This window comes from Pristiophorus japonicus, chromosome 12 (genome assembly GCF_044704955.1).
Source record: "Pristiophorus japonicus isolate sPriJap1 chromosome 12, sPriJap1.hap1, whole genome shotgun sequence".
Lineage (NCBI taxonomy): Eukaryota > Metazoa > Chordata > Chondrichthyes > Pristiophoridae > Pristiophorus > Pristiophorus japonicus.
This window is the reverse complement of record NC_091988.1, coordinates 108,306,717-108,333,138: the sequence shown is the minus strand read 5'-3', so window position 1 is coordinate 108,333,138 and position 26,422 is coordinate 108,306,717. Positions and strand designations below refer to the sequence as shown.

Here is a 26,422-nt window from a genome sequence, read left to right as displayed (position 1 = left end):
ACCCCACTAGTTACTGGTTGCCAACCCAAGAATGCACCATTTATCCTGACTTTTTTTGTTAGTTAGCCCATCCTCTCCATGCTAATATATTACCACCAACCCCGTGAACTTTTATCTTGTGCAGTAACCTTTTATGTGGCACCTTGTCAAATGCCTTCTGGAAGTCAAATACACCACATCCACTGGTTCCCCTTTATCCACCCTGTTAGTTACATCCTCCAATAATTCTAACAAATTTGTCAAACATGACTTCCCCTCAGTAAATCCATGCTGACTCTGCCTGACCGAATTTTGCTTTCCGAATGTCCTGCTACTGCTTCTTTAATAATGGACTCCAACATTTTCCCGACCACAGATGTTAGGCTAACTGGTCTATAGTTTCCTGCTTTTTGTCTGTCTCCTTTTTTAAATAGTGGTGTTACATTTGCAGTTTTCCAATCTGCCGGGACCTCCCCAGAATCCAGGGAATTTTGGTAAATTACAACCAATGCATCCACTATCCCTGCTGCTACTTCTCTCAAGACCCTAGGATGCAAACCTCGGGTCTTCTGTTCCAAAGAAAACAACCCCAGCCGACCCAATCTTTCCTCATCGCTAAAATTCTCCATTCCTGGCAGCATCCTCGTAAATCTCCTCTCTACTCTCTCTCGTGCAATCACATCTTTCCTGTAATGTGGTGACCAGGACTGCACGCAGTACTCTAGCTGTGGCCTACTTAGTGTTTTATACAGTTCAAGCATAACCTCCCTGCTCTAGTATTCTGTGCTTCGGCTAATAAAGGCAAGTATTCAGTATGCCTTCTTAAACACCTTATCTACCTGTCCTGCTACCTTCAGGGATCTGTGGACATACACTCCAAGGTCCCTTTGTTCCTCTACACTTCTCAGTATTCTCCCATTTATTGTGTATGACATAAGAACATAAGAATTAGGAACAGGAGTAGGCCATCTAGCCCCTCGAGCCTGCTCCGCCATTCAACAAGATCATGGCTGATCTGGCCGTGGACACAGCTCCACTTACCCGCCCGCTCCCCATAATCCTTAATTCACTTATTGGTTAAAAATCTATCTATCTGTGATTTGAATATATTTAATGAGCTAGCCTCAACTGCTTCCTTGGGCAGAGAATTCCACAGATTCACAACCCTCTGGGAGAAGAAATTCCTTCTCAACTCGGTTTTAAATTGGCTCCCCCGTATTTTGAGACTGCGCCCCCCAGTTCTAGTCTCCCCGACCAGTGGAAACAACCTCTCTGCCGATATCCTGTCTATCCCCTTCATTATTTTAAATGTTTCGCTAAGATCACCCCTCATCCTTCTGAACTCCAACAAGTAAAGACCCAGTCTACTCAATCTATCATCATAAGGTAACCCCCTCATCTCCGGAATCAGCCTAGTGAATCGTCTCTGTACCCCCTCCAAAGCTAGTATATCCTTCCTTAAGTAAGGTGACCAAAACTGCACGCAGTACTCCAGGTGCGGCCTCACCAATACCCTGTACAGTTGCAGCAGGACCTCCCTGCTTTTGTACTCCATCCCTCTCGCAATGAAGGCCAACATTCCATTCACCTTCCTGATTACCTGCTGCACCTGCAAACTAACTTTTTGGGTTTCATGCACAAGGACCCCCAGGTCCCTCTGCACTGCAGCATGTTGTAATTTCTCCCCATTCAAATAATATTCCCTTTTACTGTTTTTTTTTTCCCAAGGTGGATGACCTCACATTTTCCGACATTGTATTCCATCTGCCAAACCTTAGCCCATTCGCTTAACCTATCTAAATCTCTTTTCAGCCTCTCTCTGTCCTCTACACAACCCACTTTCCCACTAATCTTTGTGTCATCTGCAAATTTTGTTACACTACACTCTGTCCCCTCTTCCAGGTCACCTATGTATATTGTAAACAGTTGTGGTCCCAGCACCGATCCCTGTGGCACACCACTGACCACCGATTTCCAACCTGAAAAGGACCCATTTATCCTGACTCTCTGCTTTCTGTTAGCCAGCCAATTTTCTATCCATGCTAATACATTTCCTCTGACTCCGCGTACCTTTATCTTCTGCAGTAACCTTTTGTGTGGCACCTTATCGAATGCCTTTTGGAAATCTAAATACACCACATCCATCGGTACACCTCTATCCACCATGCTCGTTATATCCTCAAAGAATTTCAGTAAATTAGTTAAACATGATTTCCCCTTCATGAATCCATTTCCCTTCCCTTGCCTTGTTGCCCCTCCCCAAATGCATTACCTCACAGTTTTCCGGATTGAATTCCATTTGCCACTGTTCTGCCCAACTCACCAGTGCATCGATATCTTCCTGCAGTCGACAGCTTTCCTCCTCACTGTCAACCACACGGCCAGTTTTAGTATCATCCGCAAACTTCATTATCATACCCCCTACATTTAAGCCTAAATCATTAATACACATTACAAAAAGCAAGTGACCAATTATTAAGGATGTCATAGCAGTGCATTTGGAACGAGGTGATATGATAGGTCCAAGTGAGCATGGATTTGTGAAAGGGAAATCATGCTTGACAAATCTTCTGGAATTTTTTGAGGATGTTTCCAGTAGAGTGGACAAGGGAGAACCAGTTGACGTGGTATATTTGGACTTTCAGAAGGCTTTCGACAAGGTCCCACACAAGAGATTAATGTGCAAAGTTAAAGCACATGGGATTGGGGGTAGTGTGCTGACATGGATTGAGAACTGGTTGTCAGACAGGAAGCAAAGAGTAGGAGTAAATGGGGACTTTTCAGAATGGGGTACCGCAAGGTTCTGTGCTGGGGCCCCAGCTGTTTACACTGTACATTAATGATTTAGACGAGGGGATTAAATGTAGTATCTCCAAATTTGCGGATGACACTAAGTTGGGTGGCAGTGTGAGCTGCGAGGAGGATGCTATGAGGCTGCAGAGCGACTTGGATAGGTTAGGTGAGTGGGCAAATGCATGGCAGATGAAGTATAATGTGGATAAATGTGAGGTTATCCACTTTGGTGGTAAAAACAGAGAGACAGACTATTATCTGAATGGTGATAGATTAGGAAAAGGGGAGGTGCAAAGAGACCTGGGTGTCATGGTACATCAGTCATTGAAGGTTGGCATGCAGGTTCAGCAGGCGGTTAAGAAAGCAAACGGCATGTTGGCCTTCATAGCGAGGGGATTTGAATACAGGGGCAGGGAGGTGTTGCTACAGTTGTACAGGGCCTTGGTGAGGCCACACCTGGAGTATTGTGTACAGTTTTGGTCTCCTAACCTGAGGAAGGACATTCTTGCTATTGAGGGAGTGCAGCAAAGATTCACCAGACTGATTCCCGGGATGGCGGGACTGACCTATCAAGAAAGACTGGATCAACTGGGCTTGTATTCACTGGAGTTCAGAAGAATGAGAGGGGACCTCATAGAAATGTTTAAAAATCTGACGGGGTTAGACAGGTTAGATGCAGGAAGAATGTTCCCAATGTTGGGGAAGTCCAGAACCAGGGGACACAGTCTAAGGATAAGGGGTAAGCCATTTAGGACCGAGATGAGGAGGAATTTCTTCACCCAGAGAGTGGTGAACCTGTGGAATTCTCTACCACAGAAAGTTGTTGAGGCCAATTCACTAAATATATTCAAAAAGGAGTTAGATGAAGTCCTTACTACTAGGGGGATCAAGGAGTATGGTGAGAAAGCAGGAATGGGGTACTGAAGTTGCATGTTCAGCCATGAACTCATTGAATGGCGGTGCAGGCTAGAAGGGCCGAATGGCCTACTCCACCTATTTTCTATGTTTCTGAGCCCTGTGGAACCCCAGTGGATACAGCCATCCAGTCACACCCAACCATTACCCTTTGCTTCCTGCCACTGAGCCAATGTTGGATCCAATTTCCACTCTCCCCAGGATCCCATGGGCTTTTACTTTTCTAATCAGCCTGCCATGTGGACCTTGTCAAAAGCCTTGCTGAAATCCATCAAACGCACTGCCCTCATCAACCCTCCTTGTTACCTCCTCAAAAACTTTAATCAAGTTAGTCAGACACGACCTTCCCTTAACAAATCCATGCTGACTGTCCTTGATTAACCTGTGTCTGTCTAAATGAAGGTTAATACTGACCCTCAGAATTGATTCCAGTAATTTGCCCACCACCGAGGTTAAACTAACTGGCTTGTAATTACTCGGTTTATCCCTTCCTCCCTTTGTAAACAATGGTACAATGTTAGCAGTTCTCCAGTCCTCTGGCACCATTCCTGCAGCCAGAGAGAATTGGAAAATGATGGTCAGAGCCTCTGCGATTTCCTCCCTTGCTTCTTTTAATAGCCTCGGATATATTTCATCCGGTCCTGACGATTTATTTATTTTCAAAGAAGATGATACTTCCTCTCTCACTATGTTTATCCCGTCCAATATTTCACTCTCTTCCTCCTTAACTTCAACGTCGGCATTATCCTCTTTTATGAAAACAGCCTCAAGGTATTCATTTAGTACCTTGCCCACATCCTCCGCCTCCATACACAGATCACCATTTTGGTTCCTAATAGGCCCTGCACTTTCTGTAATTATCCTCTTGCTTTTTATGTAATTATAAAACATCTTTGGGTTTTCTTTGATTCTACTTGCCAGTATTTTTTCATGCCCTCTCTTTGCATTCCTAATTTCCTATTTAATTTCATTCCTGCACTTTCTGTACTCTTCTCGGCTTTCTGCAGTATTGAGCTCTCGATGTCTGATGTATAAGCTTCCCTTTTTTGCCTTGTCTTACCCTGTCGGCACCAGTGAGTTCTAAATTTGGCAGTCCTTTGTCTTTGTGGGAACATGTTTATCCTGAACTCCATGAACCTCCCTCTTGAATGCCTCCCACTGCTCTGCCACTGATTTACCTTCAAGTGGCTAATTCTAGTCCACTTTTGCTGAATCACTTTGAGTAAAATTATCCTTCCCCCAATTTACAACCTAACTCCTGTATCTTCTTTGTCCTTATCCATAATTATGCTAAAACTAACTGAGTTATGATCACTACCACAACAATGCTCTCCCACTGATGCCCCTTCCACCTGCCCAGCTTCATTCCCTAACACTAAGTCCAGAACTGCCCCCTTCTCTTGTTGGACTTACTACGTACTGGTGAAAAAAGTTCTCCTGAATGCAATTTAGAAATTCTGTGCCATCTCTACCTTTTACACTCATTGTATCCCAGTTAATATTGGGGTCATTCAAATCCCCCACTATTGCTGCCCTATTGTTTTTACACTTGTCAGAAATTTGCCTACATATTTGCTTTTCTATCTCCCTCTGACTGTTTGGGGGTCTATAGTACACTCCCAGCAGTGTGATCGGCAATTTTTGTTCTTTAGTTCAACCCAAATGGCCTCGTTTGATGATTCTTCCAACATATCATTCCTCTTCACAGCTGGATTTGTTTCTTTAATCAATATTGCCAGCCCCTCCTTTTTTACCTCGTCTCAAAACCCCGTAACCAGGAACATTGAGCTGCCATTCCTGCTCTTAAAGCCATGTTTCAGTAATCGCTAAGATATCATACTATCTGTGCCGTCAGCTTATCTGCCTTATTTACTATATTCCTTGCATTTGGGTATATACCATCAAGCACAGCCAAACTCCTTTTTTGTATTCGGAATAAGGTGGACGAATTAACTGCGCAGATAGCAGTTAACGGATATGATGTAATTGGCATCACGGAGACATGGCTCCAGGGTGACCAAGGCTGGGAACTCAACATTCAGGGGTATTCAACAATTAGGAAGGATAGACAGAAAGGAAAAGGAGGTGGGGTGGCGTTGCTGGTTAAAGAGGAAATTAATGCAATAGTAAGAAGGGACATTAGCCTGGATGACGTGGAATCGGTATGGGTGGAGTTACGGAATACCAAAGGGCAGAAAACGCTAGTGGGAGTTGTGTACAGATCACCAAACAGTAGTAGTGAGGTTGGGGACAGCATCAAACAAGAAATTAGGGATGCATGCAATAAAGGTTCAGCAGTTAACATGGGCGACTTTAATCTACATATTGATTGGGTTAAACAAACTGGTAGCAATGCGGTGGAGGAGGATTTCCTGGGGTGTATTAGGGATGGTTTTCTAGACCAATATGTCGAGAAACCAACTAGGGAGCTGCCCATCCTAGACTGGGTGATATGTAATGAAAAAGGACTAATTAGCACTCTTGTTGTGCGAGGCCCCTTGGAGAAGAGACACCATAGCATGGTAGAATTCTTTATTAAGATGGAGAGTAATACAGTTAATTCAGAAAATAGGGTCCTGAACTTAAGGAAAGGTAACTTCGATGGTTTGAGGCGTAAATTGGCTAGAATAGACTGGCAAATGATACTTAAAGGGTTGAAGGTGGATAGGCAATGGCAAACATTTAAAGATCACATGCAATTGTACATCCCTGTCTGGAGTAAAAATAAAATGGGGAAGGTGGCTCAACCGTGGCTAACAAGGGAAATCCAAGGAAGAGGCATATAAATTGGCCAGAAAAAGCAGCAAACCTGAGCACTGGGAGAAATTTAGAATTCAGCATAGGAGGACAAAGGGTTTAATTAAGAGGGGGAAAATAGAGTACGAGAAGAAGCTTGCCGGGAACATAAAAACTGACTGCAAAAGCTTCTATAGATATGTGAAGAGAAAAAGATCAGTAGGTCCCTTGCAGTCAGATTCAGGTGAATTTATAATGGGGAACAAAGAAATAGCAGACCAATTGAACAAATACTTTGGTTCTGTCTTCACGAAGGAAGACACAAATAACCTTCCGAAAGTACTAGGGGACTGAGGGTCTAGTGAGAAGGAGGAACTGAAGGATATCCTTATTAGGCGGTGTTAGATCTATTAATTTCCAATGAAATACGAACTCCAATTATAGTTTTAATGTCACTTTATTTTGGCAGACAGCAACAAGCTCTTGGCTTTAAGCCAGGTCTTTGTCCTTCTGAGACCACATGGTCAAAATGGCTGTCCTTATACCTGGATCAATTTACGGAAAAGAACTCGCCTTCTTTGACCTTATTGGCTCAATTAATAGTCTTTTAACCTTTTAATTGGCTCGCTACCCAAAGGTCCTCAAATGTCAAGTTGATTGATGACTTAATGCAACATGCTCCCACTCACGTAGCATCTCTGACTTGTTTGTGAATTTTCACAGCCTGTCTAAATGCAGCCTGTTTGAATTCTCTATCAATCCCCCCTTTGATTCTTTCACAAACTGAATCATAAAACATCAGGTGTCACTGGTTAAACATTCTACAAAATAATTTCATACATGTTAATTGAGTTTCCTTCTAAAATTTGTTGATATGTTTCGCCACATGTCCGGACTAGTAGCTTCCACACAAATTTACACCAACCCGAGTTCCATCGTGGCCACAATGGAAGTCTGGTGGTAGTAGGTTAATTAACCTTATTCCAATTTAATCCAAATCAATATCTTAGTTCAACCAGTAAACAACCTTCCCTTAAGCATAATATACCCCTGTGCCACGTACAGACGGTCTGCTGGGACCTGCAAGATGTCTCACCTGCGGGACAGCAGCTACAGCCGCCTGGTTGCAACAACATTTAATCAACATAAACAAACAATATAAAAGTAAAACAATTACAACAAATAGAATTAAACCTTCCACCAATGAAGTTCCTATTGAACCTAGCCATTCAGTGGCTCCACTCCACAAAGTGGATGATGGGGGTTGCTTAAGTTTTTCTACCTCCTTTTGGATATGCTCCGCTAAGTGGGTAATTTCTTCGGAGCTATCTGGGATATATGTGCAACACTCAGTTCCGAGTAGGGCGCAAGTACCTCCCTTTTCAGCCAGGATGTAATCAAGGGCCAATCTATTCTGTATGGCTACTGTGCAGATTGCTACCATTTCTGCATTGATTTTAACTAGAGCCTCTGAGGTATCATTGGCTACCCGTTCCACAACGGATGCCATGTTAATAGATTCCCTTGCCAGTCTGGTGGTCCCATACCCGGGGATCAGAATGGCAAAGGAACCTCTCTGTTTCTGTGATAGCTCTCTTAGGACGGTGTAAATGTTCCGACAGTGACTTTATATGATACATATAAGGCACAATGTAGGCTAAATAGCAGGATCCCGTCCAATTTTGGGGCAACCAAGGGTAGGCCTTGTGGCCACACACCCAATATGTGCCATTATATGCAATGAAGGTTAGCTGTTTCTTTGTCAGCAACACTCCGGGGCCTGACCAGGCTTTTCCATCTGTTTTATTCAGAATCCTCGTTACGTTAAGAATTCCCACATCGGCCCAGTTTGGACGGTTCCGTGGCTTGATTATATTATAATTCCGGGAGCAGTTACTATACCCCATATTTTGGCCTCCTTTGATGCTTCTAATCAGACAGACCGATTCCCCCGGTCTTCCTACCCCCGTTGTATTAGTGATAACAAAAAATGGGGGCCACGGTTGGTATCCCCCTTCAAAGGTAGTCAGATTGTAACCTACTGACTTCCATTTACGTGCGCAGTTTTCCGTATCCTGAAACGCATTGCCTGTTTTGTTTTGATTAATTATCCACTCAGCCATTTCCGAGATATTCAAGGGAACTGGCCTCAAGGGAATCCCTCCTTTTGAGTGAATAGGAATATGCGCACACACCCAACAACTAGAAATGTTACCTTGTTTGGCATAAATGTATGACATATATAAAAAGGTATTTACATGTAATTCCCTTGCTACCCTACTATTTCCCTTTGGTGCAGAGGGTCGGCTAGTAAGAAGTAGGCCTATGCCTAGAATACCTACAATCAATAATACAGTGAATTTATACATTTTCTCAAAAAGTAATTGTCCTTATTAGATTTCAGCTTCAGTTACGGATGCTCGTTTAACGTGTGAAGCGTGGATCCAGGCTTTCTTTCCTTGGACTTTAACAGCTGCCTGGGTGGTCAATAACACTTGATAAGGTCCCTCCAACTTGGCACCCAAAGGTTCTTTATGCAACTTTTTCACATACACCCAGACTCCCGGGATGATGTCGTGTCCTCCTTCGGGTGGATTACCCCAAGCTGCCGATACCTGTCGGGAAACAGAACTAATAGCATTGGTTAGGTTCTGACAGTATGATAACAAAGTGTCACTCATTAAGTGAACATCAGCTTTCCGTAAATCGATAGTTCCTGGCAGCGACATGGGTCTTCCTGTTATAATTTCAAATGGGCTTCGACCTGTAGTTCTGTTCGGGGTTGCCCTAATACTACATAGCACTATTGGTAGTGCCTGGGGCCATGGTGTTCCTGCTTGGTGATATTTGGCAAGCTGTTGTTTCAGAGTTCGATTCATTCGTTCTACTTGTCCTGATGATTGTGGATGATAAGGACAGTGTAAATCCCACATAATGTTCAGTAACCTACAGACTTCTTGGCAGACAGCACCTGTGAAGTGTGTTCCCTGATCTGAGTCAATGCTACTCGGGACTCCCCATCAGGGAATGTAATCCTTACACAAGACCTTTACAGTGTGATTGACTGTGGCTCTTTTCGTTGGGACAGCTTCTACCCATCTAGAGAATCTGTCGACCATGACAAACATAGAAACATAGAAACATAGAAAATAGGTGCAGGAGTAGGCCATTCGGCCCTTCTAGCCTGCACCGCCATTCAATGAGTTCATGGCTGAACATGCAACTTCAGTACCCCATTCCTGCTTTCTCACCATACCCCTTGATTCCCCTAGTAGTAAGGACTTCATCTAACTCCTTTTTGAATATATTCAGTGAACTGGCCTCAACAACTTTCTGTGGTAGAGAATTCCACAGATTCACCACTCTCTGGGTGAAGAAATTCCTCCTCATCTCGGTCCTAAATGGCTTACCCCTTATCCTTAGACTGTGTCCCCTGGTTCTGGACTTCCCCAACATTGGGAACATTCTTCCTGCATCTAACCTGTCTAACCCCGTCAGAATTTTAAATGTTTCTATGAGGTCCCCTCTCATTCTTCTGAACTCCAGTGAATACAAGCCCAGTTGATCCAGTCTTTCTTGATCGGTCAGTCCCGCCATCCCGGGAATCAGTCTGGTGAACCTTTGCTGCACTCCCTCAATAGCAAGAATGTCCTTCCTCAGGTTAAGAGACCAAAACTGTACACAATACTCCAGGTGTGGCCTCACCAAGGCCCTGTACAACTGTAGCAACACCTCCCTGCCCCTGTACTCAAATCCCCTTGCTATGAAGGCCAACATGCCATTTGCTTTCTTAACAAGAATGTTAGTGTATCCTTGGCATGAAGGAAGAGATATATAATCAACCTGCAGATGCTGGAATGGTCCGACAGGGGCAGGGGGCCTCAGTTGGGGCATTACCGTGATGGGTCCAGAATTATTTTTCTGGCAGACCACACAGCAGTCTATTACCAGCTGGGCATGTTTTTTAAATCCCCGACCCCACCAGCTTTTCTAGAACCGTGCGGTCATCTGTTGTGAGGCCAAGTGCCCCCACGAGTGGATCTGTTGGGCTAAAAAAGGCATAGGCACGACTGGCTTGTCGGTAGCTCTTTGTCTCCAGACACCATCTTCGCATAGCTTAATTCCTGCCTCAATCCATGTCCATTTTTCCTCTCGGGAGCACGCGCCTTGCATTGTTCGAAGGTCTCGTGTCAGAGTCCTGAGTGCTTTCAATCTGCACATCTGTGTTGGTTCTTCTGAGGGAACGCCCTGTGAGGCGGCATCTTTAGCTGCCTGGTCGGCTAGGGCATTTCCCTGTGCTTCTGTGGTATTTTCCTTGGTATGGGCTTTACACTTCAGGATGGACACTTCCTGAGGTAATTGTATGGCCTCCAGTAAGTCTAGAACTTCTTTTCCATTTCGGATAGGTGTACCAGCAGCAGTGAGGAATCCTCTTTTCCGCCATAACAGACCAAAGTCGTGAGCGACTCCAAAAGCATAACGCGAATCTGTGTAGACATTAGCTGTCTGTCCTTCTGCTATTCGACATGCTTCTGACAGGGCCCATAACTCGGCCTGTTGTGCTGACGTTCCTGAGGGTAAACATCCTTTTGCCACTACCTCATATAAGGTTGTAACTGCCCATCCTGCTTTTCTGGTACCATTGTCCACAAAGGAGGAACCATCTGTAAACAGGATGAGGTCTGGGTTGTGTAGAGGCTCCTCTGCTGCTAAGGCTGCTTCTTCTGTTTCTTTTAAAATCTCCACACAGTCATGCTCTTCACATTCTCCCCCCTCTTGCTCCCTCGCTTCTGACATCGGGAGCATAGTTGCGGGATTAACCGGGCTGGCCCGGACGATATGGAGATTAGGAGCTTCCAAAACTGCTGTCCAGCGGGTCCATCTAGCTGCCGTCACCTGAGACATTCTATTCATAGACAGCAAAGCATGTACGGCGTGGGGACACTTGACAGTCAGCTTTTGGTCGAGGACTAGACCCGCAGTGGTCATTACCGCTCGACATGTAGCTTCCATGGCCCTTAGGCAATTTCCCCATCTGAGGGCTACCGCATCCAGTTTTGCCGAATAATAGCCAATAGGTCTTTGCCGATCCCCACGTTCTTGTGTCAGTATAGCTGTCATATATCCTTCTTTCTCATGGACAAACAGGGTAAATGGCTTACCACTGTCGGGGATTCCCAGAGCTGGTGCCGAACACAAAGCCTTTTTCAAACTCAGAAAGGCCTCTTGCTGTTCCTTAGTGAGGGTGATGGCTTCTTTAGAGGCACATTTCCCCTTTAAAATATCATTCAATGGCTGAGCAAGCTGTGTGAAGGAGTCAATCCAATTTCTGTTAAAGTTACACAATCCCAAAAAAGACCTTAGTTCCTGAATAGTGGTGGGTTTTTTAGCAGCCCGAATGGCTGCAGTTCTATCCTGGGTAAGTTCTCTCTTTCCTTGTAAAATCTTTTGTCCCAGGTATACAACCTCTTCTTGGGATATTTGTGCTTTGTCGATGCTGGCTTTATGTCCTTTCAGCCGAAGGTGGTCCAGCAAAGCTCATAAATCTTGTTCATGCTGTTCTTCCGTGTTTGAAGCTAGCAGGATATCGTCTACATATTGGATGACTGTGGATGACAGGGAAGGTAATTCTCGCAAATGGCTTTATAAAGCCATGTGGAATACCGTAGGGCTGTTGTGGAAACCCTGCGGTAACCGGGTCCAAGTATACTGTTGTCCTTGGACAGTGAAAGCAAACCACTGTCGAACTTCCGGTGCCAGAGGCACCGACCAAAATCCGTTGGCCATGTCTATAACCGAGAAATATTTATGTTCCGGTTTGAGGGCATTAAAAATGGTGGAGGGATCTGCGACCAAAGGAGCTTTTTGATCATTACACTGGTTAGCTTTCCTATAATCGACAGTCAAATGCCAAGTCTCATTAGATTTCTGTACCGGCCGCACGAGGCTATTGGAGGAGCTATGCATTTTAATAAACACCCCTTGTTTCTCCAATTGCTGAATAACCGGTAAGATTCCCGCGATGGCAGTTGGATTGATGGGATACTGTTTAGTGCATGGAGGCTTGGTCCCGGTAAATGACGCAGGCTCCATCTGGAGTAGGCCACAATCGTTCTTATCTTTAGCCCATATCGGGTGTTCCTTCAATTCTTCTTTCTTCAAAGTTCTAATTGACCATGTTACCTTACCATCCTCGAAATGCAACGATGAATCTATTTGGATTAGAACGTCCATTCCCAAAAGGGGTTGATCTACTGGGCCTATCCAGACCGGCGTGGTTAGTTCATGTGGACCCAGCCCTATAAGTACCGGTGTTGTCCTTTTTAATTTCCATTTTATGGCCCCCAACTCCATAGGCTGTACGTGCCCTACCATCCAACAGCAAAAAGTCTCCATATTGTAGGGGTAAGCATGTTAATTCCGCCCTGTGTCTAAAAGACAGTCCACATCCTTATCACCCACCCTCACAGTTATATATATATCCCATTCCCCTCTGTTGTATTAGTGCGAGGAGGGGGGCCAAGGTGGGCTCTAATCGTTCTTTGCTATCCCAAGTAACTCCTTCTGTTGTTGTATTGTCAGTCGCTTAAATGCTTCTATGAGGTCGTTATCTTGTGACAAGCCTGGTTTGTTGGCTGAATTGTATCCCTGGCAGCGTCCTCTTCCCCAGCCGCGACCTTTCTGTTTTTCCTGCACGTCTTGGCCCAGTGACGACCTATCCCACAATAATTACATTTTCCGGGTAATTTTCCTAATGACTGTTTATCAGAATCCTGGGATTTCCATCCCATAGCCTGTACAGCTTGGACTTTAGCTCCCATATCCCAGTCTAATTGGTAACATCGATCCACCAACTCTGCAAAGGTAGTTCCTCTACCTTCCCAGTCCGGTAACACTACCTTAAGGATTTTGGACAGTTCTGGCTTTAGACCTGCCATAAAAGCTGATTTCAGGGGTCCAAACACTTGTTCATCCATTTCCTCATCCATATTATTCATACCCGAATGTTCTAGCCACGTGCATCTAAACCGCTCGTCATACTCCAGGACCTCCTCTGTTCCTTTCTGTTGGCAGGCTGCAATTTTTCCCCAGTCTGTCTTGGCTGGACTGAAGGCTTGCAGCCAGTGTTTAATCGCCTCCCATCCTGCATCTAATTCTTGCTCATCCCGCCCCAAAGCTCCTTCTACCTTGTTGTGCAATTTTCTTCTGTGTTTTTGGCACCATTATGGTCAAAATTTGCACTCCGTCCCAGGGATGAAGTTGATAGATATTTCTTAAGCGGTCCAATTGATCCCACGTTTTCACTCCCCCTTTCTTTGGATTGGGCAATTCCTTGGACCATTTATCAATTTTCTCTGGGTCTGCCGGATCATGAACTAAGTATTTTTCGTACACCCTTTTCCTCGTTTTTTTGGTTCCGCCCTCATCCGCAGTCTCTTCTGATTTGACTACAACTCGTATTTTTTTAATTTCATCCTCCGACCCTGTATCATCAGAGGATTCAGAATCCGTATCTATTCCTCGGTCGTGTCTTCGGGTTTGCGCTTTTAATTTATCCAAACATGGGTATCCTGGGAATTGACCGATACATTTTCCTTTTCCTATTACTGTCTCTTGACCTAATGATTTTTTCCATTCTTTAATTTCACCTTTAAGATCTTTAACTTCCGCTTCCAGCTTTTCAAGTTCAAGTTTTTTCTGTCGCAGTTGTGCACAAACAGCTTGCAATTGATCCTTTGTACTGGTCAGTTCTCGATCATGTTGGGAATGCATTATAATTTCATTCCAGTTTCGGATCTTTCCCATAACGGCTAGGGACTATCTAGTTCGCTCTTTATTTTTCATACAGGTCGTTTTTCCCCAGACCCATTTAATCTCGTCCAAGGACCATTGTCCTTTGGAGGTTCCGTACTTTTGTTCGATCTTAATACAGGTTTTAGATAAGTTGAATTGTTGCTCTATGTATTCTTTCAACTGTTCGAGAATCTCATCTAGTGAAACTTCAGGTGGTGCTTGCCCACCTTTAACAGTTGTAGGCAATTCTTTGCTCTTATCTCCTGCTGCCATAATACTGATTTCTTTACTGGGGTCTCAAGTTGTAGGCTTTCCAGCCGATCAACAGGTCGGTGATTAATTAACTAACACACTGCCGAACTTAGAAGTCTATGGGACCTCGAGCCGACTACCAACCGGAGGGTTCGCAAACCGGAGGCTTTCGGAATCGCGTAGAAGGAGAGGCAAATTTAGACTTTTGACCGAGGACTTTTATAAAGAGGAGTCCTTACCTCAGTATGTAGGTCCGATGTCCAAAATTCAGTTTCTTCCCTCAGCGATCCTGTTCGTGACGCCAAAATTGTTAGATCTATTAATTTCCAATGAAATACGAACTCCGATTGTAGTTTTAATGTCACTTTATTTTGACAGACAGCAACAAGCTCTTGGCTTTAAGCCAAGTCTTTGTCCTTCTGAGACCACATGGTCAAAATGGCTGTACTTATACCTGATCAGTTTACAGAAAAGAACTCGCCTTCTTTGACCTTATTGGCTCAATTAATAGTCTTTTAACCTTTTAATTGGCTCGTTACCCAAAGGTCCTAAAATGTCAAATTGATTGATGACTTAATGCAACATGCTCCCACTCACGTAGCATCTCTGACTTGTTGTCTGTGAATTTTCACAGCCTGTCTAAATGCAGCCTGTTTGAATTCTCTATCAGGCAGGAAATTGTGTTAAGGAAATTGATGGGATTGAAGGCCAATAAATCCCCGGGACCTGATAGTCTGCATCCCAGAGTACTTAAGGAAGTGGCCCTCGAAATAGTAGATGCATTGGTGATCATTTTCCAACAGTCTATCAACTCTGGATCTGTTCCTATGGACTGGAGGGTAGCTAATGTAACACCACTTTTCAAAAAAGGAGGGAGAGAGAAAGCAGGTAATTATAGACCGGTTAGCCTGACATCAGTAGTAGGGAAAATGTTGGAATCAATTAATAAGGATGAAATAGCAGCGCATTTTTAAAGCAGTGACAGGATCGGTCCAAGTCAGCATGGATTTCTGAAGGGGAAATCATGCTTGACAAATCTCCTGGGATTTTTTGAGGATGTAACTAGTAGAGTGGACAAGGGAGAACCAGTGGATGTGGTGTATTTGGACTTTCAAAAGGCTTTTGACAAGGTCCCACACAAGAGATTGGTGTGCAAAATTAAACCAAATGCTATCGGGGGTAATGTACTGACGTGGATAGAGAACTCGTTGGCAGACAGGAAGCAGGGAGTCGGGATAAACGGGTCCTTTTCAGAATGGCAGGTAGTGACTAGTGGAGTGCCGCAGGGACCCCAGCTCTTTACAATATACATCAATGATTTAGATGAAGGAATTGAGTATAATATCTCCAAGTTTGCAGATGACAACTGAGCTGGGTGGCGGTGTGAGCTGTGAAGGGGATGCTAAGAGGCTGCAGGGTGACTTGGACAAGTTAGGTGAGTGGGAAAATGCATGGCAGATCCAGTATAATGTGGATAAATGTGAGGTTATCCACTTTGGGAGCAAAAACGCGAAGACAGAATATTATCTGAATGGCGGCAGATTAGGAAAAGGGGAGGTGCAATGAGACCTAGGTGTCATGATTCATCAGTCATTGAAAGTTGGCATGCAGGTACAGCAGGCGATGAAGAAGGCAAATGGTATGTTGGCCTTCATAGCTAGGGTATTTGAGTATAGGAGCAGGGAGGTCTTACTGCAGTTGTACAGGGCCTTAGTGAGGCCTCACCTGGAATATTGTGTTCAGTTTTGGTCTCCTAATCTGAGAAAGGACATTCTTGCTATTGAGGGAGTGTAGCAAAGGTTTCCCAGACTGATTCCCGGGATGGCTGGACTGACATATGAGGAGAGACTGGATCAACTGGACCTTTGTACATTGGAGTTTAGAAACATATAAGATTCTGACGGGACGGGACAGGCTAGATGCGGGAAGAATGTTCCCGATGTTGGGGAAGTCCAGAACCAGAGGACACAGTCTTAGGATAAGGGGTAGACCATTTGGGACTGAGATGAGGAGGAACTTTTTCACTCAGAGAGTTGCTAACCTGTGGAATTCCCTGCCGCAGAGAGTTGTTGAGGCAGTTCATTGGATATATTCAAGAGGGAGTTAGATATGGCCCTTATGGCTAAAGGGATCAAGGGGTATGGAGAGAAAGCAGGAAAGGGGTACTGAGGGAATGATCAGCCATGATCTTATTGAATGGTGGTGCAGACTCGAAGGGCCGAATGGCTTGCTCCTGCACCTATTTTCTATGTCTATTTTCCAACCTTTGTTTGCTCTGTTTTCGAAACTCTCTTACTACTCTTTACTACCTTCCAGCTCAAGCTCTACTTTTCTCCCGTCTGAATCTATGTTCGGGTTCCTATCCCCGTGCCATGCTAGTTTAAACCATCCCCAAAAGCAACAGCAAGCTCCCTAGTGAGGATATTGGGTCCTGGCTCTGTTGAAGTCTACTTCCTCCAGAACCGGTCCCAATGCCCCAGGAATCTGAAGCCCTCCCTCATGCACCATCTCTCCAGCCGCACATTCATTTCTTCTATCCTCCTATTTTTCACTAGCACATGGCACTTGGAGTAATCTGGAGATTACTAACTTTGAGTTCCTGCTTAATCTCTTCCCCAACTCCCTAAAATCTGCCTGCAGGACCTCATCTACTGATGTCATTTGTGCCGATATGGACCACGACCTCTGTCTGTTCACCCTCCCCCCTCAGAATGTCCTGCAGCTGCTCGGTGATACCTTTAACCCTGGCACCAGGGAGGCAACATACCAGCCTGAAATGAGTGCAGCCGCAGAAATGCCTGTCTGCCCCCCTGTCTATAGAATCCCCTAAAACTATCAGTCACTTGACCTTTCTCTCTCCCCACCCCCGATACAGCTGGGCCACCCTTGGTGCTGTGATCTTGGATCTGCTTGCACTAACCTGGGGGATCAGAATTCTGAAAACTGGCTAGACAGTGAGATGCCCTCAGGGGTCTCCTGAAATACCTGCCTGTTGTGTTTTATGATTTCCTGCTCTTTGTACTCACTCTCTTAGTTATTTTATCTGTTAGTGTTTAAGTTACTCAATTGTCTAGTTATAGTTTTTAAATAATTTAACAAGCTTTAAATTTTTAATTTTAGCTGTACACTTTTAGGGCCCAAAATTACACACTGCCATTTAGATTATTTCAGATTAATGGATGTTTTCTTAAGTCCGAAATAACGCCAAAAAAAAGTCCAAAGTTTCGCCAAAATTAGTTTTAATTTTGGCTCAGCGCAGAAACACCTCTGGTTTTGAGGGCGGAGCTAATTTTTTGCGTCGAGTGAGGCCCGTTCTGTGCATGCCCAAGCATTTAGATTTCCAGGGTAATGCGTGGCACAATGGAAGGGAACAAGCTGTCTCTCTCCGGTTCCCGGGCATGGGAGGAAGGAAATGTGGGCTGAGAGCTGCTTTCATATAATTGTGTAGAGGGAGCTTTACTCTGTATCTAACCCTGTGCTGTACCTGCCCTGGGAGTGTTTGATGGGACAGTGTAGAGGGAGCTTTACTCTGTATCTAACCCCGTGCTGTACCTGCCCTGGGAGTGTTTGATGGGACAGTGTAGAGGGAGCTTTACTCTGTATCTAACCCCCTGTACCTGCCCTGGGAGTGTTTGATGGGACAGTGTAGAGGGAGCTTTACTCTGTATCTAACCCCCTGTACCTGCCCTGGGAGTGTTTGATGGTGAAATGTGAACTCCCCGTCTGAGCTGCCGGACTCTGCCACAGCAGCCCCCATCCTTGGCCAAATGGTCTGAGTGTTTTATCACAGTAAATATTAAGTCCTAAAAATAAAATAACTTTATTTTATAATGAAATAATTCAAAGATTGCATCACTATATTCAATAGGAACATAATAAATACAGATCAACACATCAAACCAATCGTTAACGCCGATTTCCATCAGACTCCGACTTGAAAGGTAAGGTATTAAAAAGTGGTCCTTAACGGTGTGCTTAAAAAATCCTAATTGGTGAAAGTCGCAAAAATGGGGTCATGGGTCGGTTTGCCCCCGAGTGACGTCAGAAAAACGGTACTTAAAAAAACAAACGGCTGTTTTCTGTTAAGGAAGGCATCATACTATTGGCGAAACTTGCAAAATTAAGTTAGCTCCAAACAAATGGAGCTAAATGGTGGCAAAATTTGGGCCCAGAGTTCTATACTGTAATTTAGACCAAACCCCAAACTCAAAAACAAGCTGCAGTACTCACCAGCCAATCGTCTCCCTGCCTCCCAGTGATGTCCTACTTTCTGCAACTCCTGAAAGCTCCCTTCGCGGGCCGGCCCTCGCCCCCGCTCCCCCTCCCCCTCGCGGGCCGGCCCTCGCCCTGTTGCTCTTCCCTCCATGGAAAAAAATTGCAGGGCTACAGGGATAAAGCAGAGCAGTGGGACTAAATTCAAGGAGCTGGCTTTGGAAGAATGGGCCGAATGCTGTACCGTGATTCGATGAACTTTGCGTTCCTCCAGTTCTGGCCTATTGTGCAACCCCCACTTCCTTCGCTCCACCATTGGCAGCTGTGCCTTCAGCTGCCTTTGCCATAAGATCAATTCTGATTACGCTCTTGTGAAGCCCCTTGGGACATTTTACTACGTTAAAGGGGCTATGTAAATGCAAGTTGTTGTTGGTGTGCTACCCTTGGCCTCGGCTCTGGGAGACAGAATCAGCCAGGGACAGCGGCTGTGCTGCTCCCCATGGTCGAATTGCTGGCAGCTTGCTGTCTAGGCTCACAGGCTGAGAATTACCACTGGGTAAGGTACAGGACTGGGGCCGAACCCCACCTTCACACAGCACCCTCAGGAGAGAAAGGGAGAAAAATGCTAATTTCTATCCTGCATTTACAGTGATGACTTTTGTAAACTCCTTTTACAGGTTATTCGAAGGGGAGAATGTGCAGGCGGGAAATTCAAACCAAACATCACTTCAAGATCTGACAGAGTCACTCCATTCACCAGGACCTGAATATCATCGACCTTTCAATGTGGAAGGAGAAATGTTTGTTCTGTCTGTGGGGAAAGATTTCAAACATCAGTGTGACTGGAGAAGGCCCGAGACACACACACCCGAGTGAGAGTGTTCCAGTGCACTGACTGTGGAAAGAGCTTTAACCAGTTACACAGCCTGAAAACATCACCGTTCACAGCGGGGAGAAACCGTACACGTGTTGTGTGTGTGGACGTGGCTTCGACTGATCGTCCAATCTGGAGAGACACAAGGACACCCGCACCACGGAGAAACTGTGGGAATGTGGAGACTGTGGGAAGGGATTCAATGATCCATCCAAACTGGAAACTCATCGGCGCAGTCAAACCGGGGAGAGGCCGTTCACCTGCTCCGTTTGTGGGAAGGGATTCACTCATTCATCCGAGCTTGTTAAACACCAGCGGGTTCACACTAGAGAGAGGCCGTTTACCTGCTCCATTTGTGTGAAGTTCTGAGACACCAGCGCATTCACACGAGAGAGAGTGCGTTCACCTGCTCCACGTGCGGGAAGGGATTTAATCGAGCATCCAAACTTCTGACACACCAACGCATTCACACTGTGGAGAGACCGTTCACCTGTTGTGTGTGTGGGAAGGGATTCACTAATTCATCTGATGTTCTGACACACCAGCGAGTTCACACTGGGAAGAGACCGTTCATCTGCTCTGAGTGTGGGAAGGGATTCACTCGGTCATCGCACCTCACTGAACATCAGCTTGTTCACACCGATAAGAGACCTTTTAAATGTTCTGACTGTAAGAAGTGCTTTAAAAGCACAAAGGATCTGCTGACATACCAGCGCACTCACACAGGGGAGAGGCTGTTCACCTGCTCTGAGTGTGGGAATGGATACATTCAGTTATCCAGCCTGCTAACACACCAGCAAGTTCACATGTGATGGCAGGGGTTGGATTCTGCTGTTAATAACATCCAGGACTGAATCATGTTCATTCCGTCAGTTTGTTTCTGCTGCTGTTAGTAACCCCTGTAACTGGGCTGGAGTTTAATATTCTGGATATAGATTTTTGTCTTTCCCACCTCGGTATCTTTCATGGTTCTGAGCTCCAAGGCACGGAACAGAAGGCTCCTTTACAGCAGTGTTTAGAATCCGGAAGAACAACGGTGAATGCTGGGAAGGTGCTGTCAAATCCGAGATTGGTGTAAAACTGCGATCTGTTCCTGACAGTGCAATGCCTGGTTGAAGTTTCCAGTCTAAAAATGACTGTCAATCATTTAACGTATTTGTGGGACAGTCCTGAGCCCACTATTTTAAGGCAGGTGTTTGTTAACCCATTTAAAATAAACCCGTTTAAAATAAATAGCTTAAAGTCTGCATTAAAATAGCAAATATAGTTCACAGGAGCCCGTTAACTGCTGCTACAATTATACAACAGACATTCAAACTCCAGATAAAGAAGCACCTGCAGCGTGTTCCCAGGAATTCCCTGTTTTATTGATGTGTGTGTTAAATACCAGGATAACTAAGAATACACGGAGTGCGATCCCGGCAGTTACTCTGGGATCACTCCCGCTGCAGAACTCCACCACTGACCCCGCTGAAGGTTATAGGCTCAGGAGTGGACTGTAAAAAAACTGGGTTTTAGTAGATCAGATTTAATATGTAATGATTAAAGTAAAGTCTTGCTTTGTTTTATATAGATGTATGTTTAATATTAGTGTATTAAAGGCCCGTGTCTAGTAAACTATTAGCTTGTAATTACCTCAGACAGAACAGGCACTAATTATCCCTTTTAAGATGAAACAGACCTGGTGTGAACAGAACGGGCAGAGCTGAGAACTCTGCCAGTTTGGGGACTGGCTGGAATCACAAAGGCGATTTGTTTTTTGAAATGCCCAAGTAAAAGCAAACTCTGACATTGTTCTGACTCACAGATTCCTTGTAGCTCCAACAAAACAGGAAGAGGATACTCGATGAAACCTAAACAGCCATCCAATGGAATGTTTTGTTTGATAAATGTCTTTCAGCGTAATAGTTTGATTGGCCGAGGTAACCAGAGTCACATGGGCTGCACCTTATTGGACTTTAAATACAAGAACAGTTTGCAGCTTGGGTCAGAGAGCACCCTGGGAAGAAAGCTGACGACTACAGCCAGGGTAGAACATCCTTTGGGCTGTCCCTGGAGAGGGAGCAGGTGGAGGCTGCCCGTACGCTGCAGACCTTCCTGACCGCTGGGCACCGCACACACCAGTAACAGTATTCGGGTTTGATTTCATTCTAATTTGGTGTTAATTGTGCCCCTGTAAAGAGGGGGCTCTCTCGGTAGTTTGACATCGAGTGATGACAATGTCATTCTAACTGGCATTTTAAAAGAATCGAATTTCCTTTCGTGCCCCCCCAGGCTTGGCAATTATCAAAGTCTGAGGTCAAGGATACAGCTTGTTAGATTGAGTCTTACGATATGAATATTACAATGTATTCCTTTGTCGAATCTCCCGTATGAATATTTTGCACTCATTTAACACAAGTTGTATTATTGTGGAATCTGCATGTTAAAAATAAAGCCTGTGCTCGGGACTGAGGTGTGTGGAGTGCTTCATTGCAGATCTCAAACTCGACTAGGAATAGCGTAAAAGCTCAAGGATTGTAAGCAACTTCAGTCTGACATACACTGGAGATTGGTGTCAGTGACTGTGGGTGGGTTTATATCAGACAGGAGGAGATTGGTGTCAGTGACTGTGGGTGGATTTATATCAGACAGGAGGAGATTGGTGTCAGTGACTGTGGGTGGGTTTATATCAGACAGGAGGAGATTGGTGTCAGTGACTGTGGGTGGGTTTATATCAGATCGGAGGAGATTGATGTCAGTGACTGTGGGTGGGTTTGTATCAGACAGGAGATTAGTGTAAATGGACTGAAGTCTCCAGGAAGGTTTTGCTCTGAAAATTCTGTGAGTAGTTGGGAATATGAGTAATGGGAATCACAGCCTACTTATCATGCACAGAGGCCTCTAAACTGTGCTGTACCTGCCCTGGGAGTGTTTGATGGGACAGTGTAGACGGAGCTTTACTCTGTATCTAACCCGTGCTGTACCTGCCCTTGGAGTGGTTGATGGGACAATGTAGATGGAGCTTTACTCTGTATCTAACTCTCGCTGTACCTGCCCTGGGCATGTATTGTGGGATAATGTAGAATAGTTTGATGAGACATGTGCTGTTCACCTCGATGATCACAACATTTCACCCAAAGCCAAAGGTGATGCGTTTATCTTCTATCAGGGTTAAATTTGCTGACAATGGACTCTTGAACCTGCTAATAGGACAAGTCTCCGAAGTCTCTGTTCCTCTACTTTCAAAGTTTTACCGTTCATGTACACTCCTGAACTTAAGGAAAGGTAACTTCGACGGCATGAGGCGTGAATTGGCTAGAATAGACTGCCAAAAGATACTTAAACGTTGACGGTGGATAAGCAATGCCAAACATTTAAAGATCACTTGGATGAACTTCAACAATTATACATCCCTGTCTAGAGTAAAAGTAAAAGGGAAGGTGGCTCAACCATGGCTAACAAGGGAAATTAAGGATAGTGTTAAAGCCAAGGAAGAGGCATATAAATTGGCTAAAAAAACAACAAACCTGAGGACTGGGAGAAATTTAGAATTCAACAGAGGAGGACTAAGGGTTTAATTAAGAGGGGGAAAATAGAGTATGAGAGCAAGCTAGCAGGGAACATAAAAACTGACTGCAAAAGCTTCTATAAATATGTGAAGAGAAAAGGATTAGTGAAGACAAATGTAGGTCCCTTGCTGTCGGATTCAAGTGAATTTATAATGGGGAACAAAGAAATATCAGACCAATTAAACCAATACTTCGGTTCTGTCTTCACGAAGGAAGACACAAATAACCTTCCGAATGTACTCGGGGACAGTGGGTCGAGTGAGGAGGAGGAACTGCAGGATATCCTTATTAGGCAGGAAATTGTGTTAGGGAAATTGATGGGATTGAAGGCCGATAAATCCCCGGGGCCTGATAGTCTGCATCCCAGAGTACTTATGGAAGTGGCCCTAGAAATAGTGGATGTATTGGTGATCATTTTCCAACAGTCTATCGACCTGGATCAGTTCCTATGGACTGGAGGGTAGCTAATGTAACACTACTTTTTAAAAAAGGTGGGAGAGAGAAAACGGGTAATAATAAACCGGTTACCCTGACATCAGTAGTGGGGAAAATGTTGGAATCAATCATTAAGGATGAAATAGCAGCGCATTTGGAAAGCAGTGACAGATCGGACCAAGTCAGCATGGATTTATGAAAGGGAAATCATGCTTGACGAATCTTCTGGAATATTTTGAGGATGTAACTAGCAGAGTGGACAAGGGAGAACCAGTGGATGTGGTGTATTTGGACTTTCAAACGGCTTTTGATAAGGTCCCGCACAAGAGATTGGTATGCAAAAAGCACATGGTATTGGGGGTAATGTACTGACATGGATAGAGAACTGGTTGGCAGACAGGAAGCAGAAAGTCGGGATAAACGGGTCCTTTTCAGAATGGCAGGCAGTGACTAGTGGAGTGCCGCAGGGCTCAGTGCTGGGACCCCAGCTCGTTACAATATACATTAATGATTTGGATGAAGGAATTGAGTGTCCACGTTTGCGGATGACACTAAACTGGGTGGCGGTGTGAGCTGTGAGGAGGACGCGAAGAGGCTGCAGGGTGACTTGGATAGGATAGGTGAGTGGGCAAATGCATGGCAGATGCAGTATAATGTGGATAAATGTGAGGTTATCCACTTTGGTGGCAAAAACAGGAAGGCAGAATATTATCTGAATGGTGGCAGATTAGGAAAAGGTGAGGTGCAATGAGACCTGGGTGTCATGGTACATCAGTCATTGAAAGTTTCATGCAGGTACAGCAGGCGATGAAGAAGGCAAATGGTATGTTGGCCTTCATAGCTAGGGAATTTGAGTATAGGAGCAGGGAGGTCTTACTGCAATTGTACAGGGCCTGGGTATATTGAGGGAGTGCAGCGAAGGTTCACCAGATTGATTCCAGGGATGGCTGGACTGTCATATGAGGAGAGACTGGATCAACTGGGCCTTTGTTCACTGGAGTTTAGAAGGATGAGGGGGGATCTCATAGAAACGTATAAGATTTTGACGGGACTGGACAGGTTAGATGCGGGAAGAATGTTCCCGATGTTGGGGAAGTCCAGAACCAGGGGACATAGCCTTAGGATAAGGGGTAGGCCATTTAGGACTGAGATGAGGAGAAACTTCTTGTTGTGGAAAAATATTTCCGAGACTGTATAATATATAAAGAGAGGTTTATTAAATCGGAGACAAAGCTTTGGGAGAAGTGTTAAGAGACCCCTGTCTCTGAACCAGCTTCTCAATTTGGTATCTCCAGTGAGGTTCTTTTATCTTACAAATTATGTCACTTTACATCACATGCTTTAGCACTAATCCTTAAGTCTAATCATCGCATTACAAGGTTTACAAAGCTTTCATACAATTACTATCCAAGGCTGAGCTCTTGATATAAACCATCCTCGCATTGTGACAGGGCATTATAAACAAGTGCAGGCTTTTTGGCACGGGTATAGACAAACATACCCCCACTTATGTCTCCAGTCATTCATTATCTCACTTTCCTATCTCCATAACTCAAGGCCAGCATACCTTGAAGTCTAACTGTGTTTTTTTTATATAAAGCATAATGCATCAGTATTGTCCCTTACAAAATTCATTAAAGGGGAAAATAAAAACAAATGTTTGGTCCCGTATACTAGTCAAGTATATGTCCAAAAATCCGCTCCAACAATATTCCCCCTTTTGGTCCTGGAGGATGTTCACGAAATCCAGATGACCACAATGATAGTAGCATGGTGTCATATATTCGTCCTTTGGGGTATGTTACTTCCCTGATGTTCCGTATGTCCACCTTGCCTGTAGCTCTAGGCTACCCTTCAAAGATAGTGGTCGGTGTCATTGTCGTCTGTTTCTTCATCCTTGGTGTCTTCAGGTATTTCCATCAGGTGTGCTTCTTCTTCGGCGATTACACTGGCTACTGGCATCAGTCGGGCCATCATAACTTTACAGCAGATATTAAAACACCCGATAATCAGACAGCAAGTAATTATTATTACAACCAGAATAATTACTCCATGCATAAGATAGGACCCCCAGGATTCCCCTAACAGCCAGTCAAACCAGCCAGATCCTCCTGCTGTCGTGGATAACTTCTTTACCTCCCTTCTTATGTGATCAGTGAGGTTGGTTATGTTTTCTGAATTATCGTAAATGTAAGTGCAACATTCAGCTCCAATTAAGGCACATGTGCCCCCACTTTGTGCTAGTATCTAGGGCCATTCGGTTCTGGAGTACCATTGTGCGTATGGCTACCATTTTAGCCGTTATGCCCTCTATTGCTTCAGCAGTATCATTAACTATCTGTTCCAGTACCCTCTCTAGGTTACGTAATTCATCCATGGTGCGTCCTATCCCGAATGGGAGCATCATGACCCCAAATAGCCTCTCTACCGGGGTAAGATCTCGTCTAAGTCGACCTGGTGTCTGTACTTCTGCTAAAGTACGTACCCGTCTGACAAAAGGGGACCACATATCCCAAATAACAGGACCCCCTCCAGTCCTGTGGCAACCAGGGGTAGGCCTTGTGCCCGCACACAAAATAAGTGCCATTGTATGCTGTTAGATTCAATCCCAATCTCTCTCTCAGTCCCCGTCGCCACCTAATTTTAGGATCCCAGTCCTGGCTACTTGTCTGATTCTTCAAACCCTTCATTTCAAAGAACCCCTGGTTTGTTGTTTTGCTGTCTGTTACGTTCCACCTGGTGAGGTTAAAGTATTGCGTACAATTGCTATATCTTGCTACAAAACCTGTTTTCTCACCAGTCAGGTTTCTAGTGAAACAAATGTCAGCGGTGGGCCTTCCAACTCCTGAGGTGTTGGTCAAAACCAGGAACGGGGGTCGTA

General features: G+C 44.7%; 1 pseudogene; it reads left to right on the top strand.

The window, feature by feature from the left end:
• Positions 1 to 22,005, top strand: part of LOC139276834 (zinc finger protein 585B-like) — an 81,799-nt pseudogene extending 59,794 nt beyond the window's left edge.
• Positions 22,006 to 26,422: the final 4,417 nt, after the last annotated feature.